The sequence below is a fragment of the Cetorhinus maximus genome, unplaced genomic scaffold (assembly GCF_964194155.1).
Source record: "Cetorhinus maximus unplaced genomic scaffold, sCetMax3.hap1.1 HAP1_SCAFFOLD_193, whole genome shotgun sequence".
NCBI lineage: Eukaryota > Metazoa > Chordata > Chondrichthyes > Lamniformes > Cetorhinidae > Cetorhinus > Cetorhinus maximus.
The window spans coordinates 538,920-545,868 of NW_027596172.1; the positions used below are offsets into that span (position 1 = coordinate 538,920).

The 6,949-nt window shown below is 50.5% G+C and overlaps 1 long non-coding RNA gene across 1 annotated transcript; it reads right to left on the reverse strand.

Annotated features, from left to right (window-relative positions):
- Positions 1 to 2,495: 2,495 nt before the first annotated feature.
- Positions 2,496 to 6,152, reverse strand: LOC144672997 (uncharacterized). Its single transcript, XR_013574240.1, has 3 exons — positions 6,119 to 6,152; positions 4,378 to 4,529; positions 2,496 to 2,601 (listed from the first exon to the last, which is right to left on the reverse strand). It is a non-coding gene; the product is annotated as an uncharacterized LOC144672997 (long non-coding RNA).
- Between the last annotated feature and the right edge of the window lie 797 nt (positions 6,153 to 6,949).

A 6,949-nucleotide genomic window follows, 5' to 3' on the forward strand; every position in this document is an offset into this window, starting at 1 on the left:
GTTAGATACCGAGTAAAGCTCCCTCTATACTGTCCCCATCAAACACTCCCAGGACAGGTACAGCACGTGGTTAGATACCGAGTAAAGCTCCCTCAACTCTGTCCCCATCAAACACTCGCAGGACAGGTACAGCACGGGTTTAGATACAGAGAAAAGCTCCCTCAACACTGTCCCCATCAAACACTCCCAGGACAGGTACAGCACGGGGTGAGATACAGAGTAAAGCTCCCACTACACCATCCCCATCAAACACTCCCAGGACAGGTACAAAACGGGGTTAGATACAGAGTAAATCCCCCTCTACACTGTCCCTATCAAACACTCCCAGGACATGTACAGCACGGGTTTAGATACAGAGTAAAGCTCCCTCTACACCGTCCCCATCAAACACTCCCAGGACAGGTACAGCACGGGGTTAGATAAAGAGTAATGCTCCCTCTATGCTACCGCCATCAAACACTCCCAGGACAGGTACAGCACGTGGTTAGATAACGAGTAAAGCTCCCTCTATACTGTCCCCATCAAACACTCCCAGGACAGGTACAGCACGTGGTTAGATACCGAGTAAAGCTCCCTCAACTCTGTCCCCATCAAACACTCGCAGGACAGGTACAGCACGGGTTTAGATACAGAGAAAAGCTCCCTCAACACTGTCCCCATCAAACACTCCCAGGACAGGTACAGCACGGGGTGAGATACAGAGTAAAGCTCCCTCTACACTGTCACCTTCAAACACTTCCAGGACAGGTACAGCACGGTGTTAGATACAGAGTAAAGCTCCCTCTACACCGTCCACATCAAACACTCCCAGGACAGGTACAACACGGGGTTAGATACAGAGTAAATGTCCCTCTACACCGTCCCCATCAAACACTCCCAGGACAGGTACAGCACAGGGTTAGATACAGAGTAAAGCTCCCTCTACACTGTTCCCATCAAACACTCCCAGGACATGTACAGCATGGGGATAGATATAGTGTAATGCTCCCTTTACACTGTTGCAATCAAACACTCCCAGGACAGGTACAGCACGGGGTTAGATACAGAGTAAATCTCCCTCTACACCGTCCCCATCAAACACTCCCAGGACAGGTACAGCACGGGGTTAGATACAGAGTAAATCTCCCTCTACACTGTACCCATCAAACACTCCCAGGACATGTACAGCACGGGTTTAGATACAGAGTAAAGCTCCCTCAACTCTGTCCCCATCAAACACTCGCAGGACAGGTACAGCACGGGTTTAGATACAGAGAAAAGCTCCCTCAACACTGTCCCCATCAAACACTCCCAGGACAGGTACAGCACGGGGTGAGATACAGAGTAAAGCTCCCACTACACCATCCCCATCAAACACTCCCAGGACAGGTACAGCACGGGGTTAGATACAGAGTAAATCTCCCTCTACACTGTCCCCATCAAACACTCCCAGGACATGTACAGCACGGGTTTAGATACAGAGTAAAGCTCCCTCTACACCGTCCCCATCAAACAGTCTCAGGACTGGTACAGCACGGGGTTAGATATAGAGTAAACCTCCCTCTACACTGTCCCCATCAAACACTCCCAGGACAGGTACAGCACGGGGTTAGATAAAGAGTAATGCTCCCTCTACGCTACCGCCATCAAACACTCCCAGGACAGGTACAGCACGTGGTTAGATACCGAGTAGAGCTCCCTCTATACTGTCCCCATCAAACACTCCCAGGACAGGTACAGCACGTGGTTAGATACCGAGTAAAGCTCCCTCAACTCTGTCCCCATCAAACACTCGCAGGACAGGTACAGCACGGGTTTAGATACAGAGAAAAGCTCCCTCAACACTGTCCCCATCAAACACTCCCAGGACAGGTGCAGCACGGGGTGAGATACAGAGTAAAGCTCCCTCTACACTGTCACCTTCAAACACTTCCAGGACAGGTACAGCACGTTGTTAGATACAGAGTAAAGCTCCCTCTACACTGTTCCCATCAAACACTCCCAGGACATGTACAGCATGGGGATAGATATAGTGTAATGCTCCCTCTACACTGTTGCAATCAAACACTCCCAGGACAGGTACAGCACGGGGTTAGATACAGAGTAAATCTCCATCTACACCGTCCCCATCAAACACTCCCAGGACAGGTACAGCACGGGGTTAGATACAGAGTAAAGCTCCCTCTACACTGTTCCCATCAAACACTCCCAGGACATGTACAGCATGGGGATAGATACAGTGTAATGCTCCCTCTACACTGTCGCAATCAAACACTCCCAGGACATGTACAGCACGGGGTTAGATACAGAGTAAAGCTCCCTCTACACTGTCCCCATCAAACACTCCCTGGAGTGGGAGAACACGGGGTTAGTCGCAGTCAAACGTGACTTCCGGCCTTATTCTCCACTGCCTGGGATAAGATTGCCGTTGTTCTCGGTTTGATCCCAGATTCACCTCAACAGCTACTTCCCCACTGCTGCCCACACTTTGGCCTCGCCCGGTACTCACATTAGGTCGGCTTGTCCAGGTGTCCCATCCACCCACATCCAAGCGGATTCCAGCGGATTGTGCTTGATTCCAATCCAATATGCACGGCTCAGGTTGAACTGGGCCACATATTCCTGGAAGGGCAAGTAGCCAGTGAGAATCATTCACTTCAAGGGCCAGGTAATGACCATCTCCAATGAGTCAGAATCCATCCATCGCCCTTTCACATTCAATGGCATCACCATCACTGAATCCGCCACTATCAACACCTTGGAGTTTACCATTGACCAGAATATGAACTGGAAATTCCAGATAAATACTGTGGCTACAAGAGCAGGTCAGAGGCATGGACTCTATCGAGATCAACTCCCTTTCTGACTCCCCAAGCCTGTCCACCATCTACAAGGCAGAAGTCAGGGGTGTAGTGGAATTCTCCCCACTTGCTTGCATGAGTGCAGCTCCAACAACACTCAAGAAGCTTGAAACCATCCTGGAGAAAGCAGATGGCTTTATCGGCACCCCATCCACAAACATTCACCCCCTCCATCACAGACACACAGTAGCAGCAGTGTGTACCATCTACAAGAGGCACTGCAAGAATTATCCTTAGACAGCACCTTCCAAACCCACTGCCACTACCATCTAGAAGGACAAAGGCAACACCACCACATGGAAGGTCCCCTCCAAGCCACTGACCATCCTGAATTGGAAATATAACGGCCGATCCTTCACTGTTACTGGTCCAAAATGCTGGAACTCCCTTTCGAACAGCACTGTGGGTGTGCCTACACAACATGGACTGCAGCACTTCAAGAAGGCAGCTCACCACTACCTTCTCAAGGGGTAATGAGGAGGCAGTGGTGCAGTGGCATTGTCACTGGACTTGTCACTCAGAGACCCAGAGTCGTGCTGTGGGGCCCTGGGTTCAAATCCCACCATGGCAGATGGTGAAATATGAATCTAATAAAATAAATCAGGAATTAAAGTCTCATGATGGCCATGAAAACCCATCTGGTTCACTAATGCCCTTTAGGGAGGAAATATGTCGCCCTTATCTGGTCTGGTCTACATATGATTCCAGACCCAAAGCAATGTGGTTGGCTCTGAATGGCCCTTTGAACAAGGGCAATTAAGGATGGGCAGTAAATGCTGGCCTAGCCAGCGATGCCCACATCACATGAAAGGATTGTAAAGAGGATGGTTCGTCATAGTTAAAATTTCTCTCGCTGGGGTGAAGCCACAGGCAGAATCTAATTGGCCAAATAATTCGGTGGGTGAGAGGACAGGCGTGTGTGGAGATAGAGGAATCTTAATACGAAGATGGTTACACAATTGAATTAGATAGCTCTTTCAAATAGCCAGGACAGGCACGGCGGCCGAATGGCTACATTCTACTCTGTTCTATTCAATTATCCTACAGTGGGGAAAATCTCCCTCTGCATTGTGCCCATCAAACACTCCCAGAACAGGTAAAGCACGGGGATAGATACAGGGTAAAACTCCCTCTACACAATTCCCATCAAACACTCCCAGGATAGGTACAGCACAGGGTTAGATACAGAGTAAATCTCCCTCTACACTGTCCCCATCAAACACTCCCAGGACAGGTACCGCACGGGGTTAGATACAGAATAAATCTCCCTCTACACCATCCCCATCAAACACTCCCAGGACAGGTACAGCATGGGGTTACATACAGAGTAAAGCTCCCTCTACACCATCCCCATCAAACACTCCCAGGACAGGTACAGCACGGGGTTAGATACAGAGTAAAGCTCCCTCTGCACCGTCCCCATCAAACACTCCTAGGACTGGTACAGCACGGGGTTAGATACAGAGTAAAGCTCTATCTACACGCTCCCCTTCAAACACTCCCAGGACAGGTACACACAGGGTCAGGTTTTTCTTACCTGTTCCTCCTTGCTGCGAATCACCAAGAGCTCGGAGCCCTGCGATATGCAGTTCTGTCGGCTTTCCTCCCAGCCCAGGGTGGTCTTTGAGAAGTAGTAGCAGTTGCCATTGTAAGGGGCCCAGTACTTATGGCACAGTTCACTGGTACAATCTGGGGATGCCAGGGAGAGAATTAAACCAGGCATGATGAGGAAAAGACCGACATTACAAGTGCTGAATGTAGGAGGACAAACCATCACCTTGGCGGCACTAAGGACGCTTCATCATACACCGGCCAATGGCTCTCAATCTGGGCTGTGGAGACGGAATGATGGCGTCCGAGCACATGGGGGAGAGGACAGTGGAGAGAGAGAGTGTGGGATTGTGCATAGGAGAGACAGTCACAGTGTTTGAGTGCGTGACATTGTGTTAATCGTAAGACATGAGAGAGTGGGTGCAAGAGAGACAGAGTGTGCATTGATGAAAGAGAGGGAGAAAGTATGTTGGTGTGTAATATAGGGAGTGAGTGTCAATGTTTGTGTATGAGAGAGAAGGAGTCTGTGTGTGTGAGAAATACTTTTTCTGTGTGTGTTTGTGAGGGACAAAGCGAGTGTGTCAGTGAGTTTGGTGTATCAGTGCGTGTCCAACGTGAGCGAGGGACAGAGAGCGAGCGTGTCCAATGTGAGTGAGAGACAGAGAGCGAGCGTGTCCAATGTGAGTGAGAGACAGAGAGCGAGTGTATCCAATGTGAGTGAGACAGAGAGCGAGTGTGTCCAATGTGAGTGAGAGACAGAGAGCGAGTGTGTCCAATGTGAGTGAGAGACAGAGTGCGAGTGTGTCCAATGTGAGTGAGAGACAGAGAGCGAGTGTGTCCAATGTGAGTGAGGGACAGAGAGCGAGTGTGTCCAATGTGAGTGAGAGACAGAGAGCGAGCGTGTCCAATGTGAGTGAGAGACAGAGTGCGAGTGTGTCCAATGTGAGTGAGAGACAGAGAGAGAGTGTGTCCAATGTGAGTGAGGGACAGAGAGCGAGTGTGTCCAATGTGAGTGAGAGACAGGGAGCAAGTGTGTCCAATGTGAGTGAGAGACAGAGAGTGAGTGTGTCCAAAGTGAGTCAGAGACAGGCAGCGAGTGTGTCCAATGTGTATGAGAGGCAGGGAGTGAGTGTTAGTGTGTGTGAGGAGTAAGGGAGAGAGTATGAGTGAGTCTGATAGAAGGTGTGTGTGCATCTCTGCGTCTGTGTGTGTGCATGTGAGTGTGCGGGGGTGTGAGCGTTTTCGTGCACCGAGGGACTGGGAACTGTTTAACTCCCCTCAGGCTGGACAGCTGAAAATGAATGTCTGCAAATGATTGTAATATTCATTTATTGTATTGATGCATTTCATGATACACGTTGTAAAAGTTGAACCTGATTGTATTTTTGTGATGGTGATTTTGAAATGTTGTTGAAGATATATTGTGAATAAAGTATATTTTTGCAAAAATAAGTGTGCTGCACATGTTGGATGAGCTCCAAACAGGATGTGCAGCTGAGTGACTCACCCTACCCGCCCCCCGCAAATAACAGCACAGACAGAGAACTGGGGGCGGGGTGGGCAGCAGAAACCAAGGGAGTGAGGAGGTGTTTCTTTGGAAAGTGGTGGGGGTTGTGGAAATGGGGTGGGGGTTGTGGAAATGGGGTGGGGGCGAAATGGTTGCAGAGGGCGAGAGGGAGGGAACTTCCTGCTGTCTCGTTGTGAGCAACAACAGGCCCAAACCTTACTGATAATCTTGCAGAAGGAGCGGAGCCAATTCCTCAAGGTGTCTTGGTAATGAGCGCAGTCAGATGGTGTGAGCTCCAGCTTCGTGGAGTCGCTGACCTTGCTATAGCTGTTGAGGGTGGCGTCCAGGGCTGTTTGTTTCAACAAGATCTCCCGTTTGATCCGCGCACCTGTTGACAGAGCAGCCGAGGGAATGAATGGACTGCAGGTATCTCTAGACCCGGGCACCAGACGCCCCTCCCCACCCCGTGGAACACACCCCCTTCCCCAGGGACCCCCACCACGGGATATAGGCCCCACCCCCAACCCCCAGCCCTGCTGAACTGCTTCAGGAAAGTGTTCAGCGCTGAGACAGGGAGCATCGAGGAAGCAGAGTTTCTGCATGACAAAAATCACCAGAACAGCTTGGTGATCATGAAAAGACAACCTGTTTGCTCAGTCTCTTTTCTCCCTCCTCCCATGGGGTGTGGGCATCACTGGCTGGGCCAGCATTTATTGCCCATCCCGAATTGCCCCCTTGAGAATGTGGTGGTGAGCTACCTTCTACCGCTGCAGTCCAAGTGGTGTAGGTACACCCACAGTGCTGTTAGATTGTGCGGCGCTGTCGAAGGAGCCTTGGTGAGTTGCTGCAGTGCATCTTGTAGTTGGTACACACACTGCTGCCATTGTGCGTCGGTGGTGGAGGGAGTGAATGTTTGTGGATGTGGTGCCGATCAAGCGGGGCTGCTTTGTCCCGGATGGTGTTGAGCTTCCTGATTGTTGTGGGAGCGGCACTCATCCAAGCAAGTGGAGAATATTCCGTCAAACTCCGGAATTGAGCCTTGCAGATGGCG